Source organism: Typopeltis vanoorti, chromosome 7 (assembly GCF_054136105.1).
Source record: "Typopeltis vanoorti isolate ZY-2024b chromosome 7, IOZ_Tvanoo_1.0, whole genome shotgun sequence".
Classification (NCBI taxonomy): Eukaryota; Metazoa; Arthropoda; class Arachnida; order Uropygi; family Thelyphonidae; genus Typopeltis; species Typopeltis vanoorti.
Window position 1 is genome coordinate 151,551,089 of NC_143555.1, and position 2,687 is coordinate 151,553,775.

Here is a 2,687-nt window from a genome sequence, read left to right on the forward strand (position 1 = left end):
CCCCAAGTTGTCCCCGTCCATCACCGCTCTTTATGCCGACGACACAATTATCATAGCCAGATCCCTCCGTCTACATCTGGCCACAAACAAGCTACAGAGAGCACTCAACGAATTAGAGAATTGGTACACCAAATGGCGCATTGCCATCAATCCAGGAAAAAGCTCAGCAGTACTTTTTACCAGATGTAAAGCAGAACCGAACACAAGCATACAGATGTTTGGAAAAATCATCCCTTGGCACAACTCTACCAAATATCAAGGAGTTTATCTTGATAAACGCCTAAACTTCAAGACACACATAAATACTTTCTCCACTAAAGCAAGTCAAACAATAGCACAACTATATCCACTCTTGAATAGGAAGAGTTTCTAAAACATAAGTAACAAAATTCTCCTCTGTAAATCTGTAATAAGACCACAACTCACTTACGCATCACCAACCTGGGGACACATAGCTAAAAGCAACATCAACAGATTACAGACGATCCAGAACAAATGCCTGAGAATGCTTTTAATGCCCCTTGGTTCATGAGAAACCTCCAGTTACACCAGGAAGCCAACCTTCCAGATATCAAGACCTATATGACAGGCATTGCAGAAAAATTCTTCACAGACACAGATAATCGCCCAAATCAGCTACTTCAACAGGCAGCAGACTACAAACCCTCAGATAATTTCAAACATAAAAAATCAAACTCCTCCATCGCAAGATAAAGTTAATATAGCTTACAATGCTCACAATGAGCGGGTAAATTACCCACAATAATCTCATCACCCACAATCTAAAATCCAGATGAAGGGATAAAGAGCCAAGGTCCATCTCCCAAAGAAGTTCCCAGTTCCCCAGGTTTGTACTGCATCTGGATGATTGCTTGATTATCTGGAGCCTCGATGAGACCCGTGTTTGATAACTGAAAAAGGAACAGATACTACAATTTGCTCTTTGTCTAAGCACAGATACTACACTTTGATCTTAGCCAAAAGGCTGAGAAGCGATCTAGCGATCTAGATTTCACTAGTGAATCTTCCCATCATGTAGGTGATCTTCCTGATTTTCTTTTTATTCTTGGTTGCCAGTTGATAATTCTATATGTCCATCTGTTATTCCCGAGTCTAGCTATGTGACCTGCCCATCTCATCTTCTTTCATATACTGCAGTTACATCTTTTATGCCTGATCTTTTTCTTAGTTCCGTGTTTGTTGATGTCCATTTTGCTGATGTTACAAATCCTGCGTTCTATTGCGCGCTGAGTTATTCTGAGAGTTCCTTCTTCTTTTCTTGTCGGGTTCCATGTTTCTGATCCATATGTGAGTGATGGAAGAATGTCACTATTAAATAGTTTTGCCTTCGGAGAGATGTCAAGATTTGGATCAGTAAGTGTTTCTTTTAGTCTGTTGAATGTTAGCCATGCAACTTTCTTTCTTTTTTGCTAGTTCTTCAGATAAATTGTTATTCTTTTTTATTGTTTGTCCTAAATTGTAGGAGTCAACTTGTTCTATAGGGATGTTATTAATACATAAAAGATGCCACTTCTGACACATACCAATTATTATTGATATAAAATCGCTTATTTTGTACGAATCAACACCGAGCTGAACACGATTATTCTGCTTCAATTAGATTATGACGCTTAGAACCTTTCTCAAGGTTTTTGAGCTGATAGTCATTTCAGCCGATCTCAGAGTTTTTCCTGCCAGAAATTCGGGTTTGGCATTATGCATATGGCAGACAAACAGGTCATCAGAATTAACAGATATCATATACTGATGAAATAGTAAGCTGTATCGGAAAAAAATAGCACGCACGCACGCACACGCAAACACACACGCACACGCACGCACGCACACACACACACACACACACACACACACACACACACACACACACACACACACACACACACACACACACACACACACACACACACACACACACACACACACACACACACACACACACACACACACACACACAGCTTTGTCTTCTATTTTGTCAATAATTCACCGTATAAACATGCTTATTTTATAATGCAGACATTTTGAAACGTTAAATTTATTAAGCACACAACCAGACACCAAGCAGGTACAGGAATGAGTAGCGTTCTTGTTATTTTTCTAGCAGATCGGCCTGTCTGTGAAAATAAAATGCGGTTACTCTACAGGTAGATGCAACGAGATGCTTCTTAATATGTGTTTTTATATTTTAAAATTCCTTAGAATTTTCTTCAATATTTCTAAACTGGATTTCTAAATTCAATTTTCTCAATAATTTTGCGGACTCAAGTCTTAGAATGAGAAGCCTGCAGAGAGCGTGTGTGAGTTTCGAGATAAATATTAAGTTAACTAATATTTCTTTAATTTTTTACGACATTACGTTTTCAAGTTTTAATTTTTGCTATTATTTAAGTTATATCGAAATTATTTTGGTAACTTTTATTTAGAATTAGTGACGAAATGGATGTTATTTAATAGTGGGAAAGAAACAGTATTGGCTTAAAAAGATGAAGAAATAATCATCCTTTTGGGTTCGAGGATATTTGGTGAACGTCGTCATTTCCCAACGCTGCTTAAAGATCAGTATTTTTTCAAAATTTGCTCCTAACACTGATTCTTGTTTTTTATTATACTCGTAGTTATTTGTTTTATACCTACGCATGACAGCGTTATTTCTATTTAAGTAAAATGTG

At 37.6% G+C, this 2,687-nt stretch overlaps 1 pseudogene; it reads right to left on the bottom strand.

Moving 5' to 3' along the window:
* Positions 1-863: 863 nt before the first annotated feature.
* LOC150105206 (U2 spliceosomal RNA) lies at positions 864-997 on the bottom strand (annotated as a pseudogene).
* Positions 998-2,687: the final 1,690 nt, after the last annotated feature.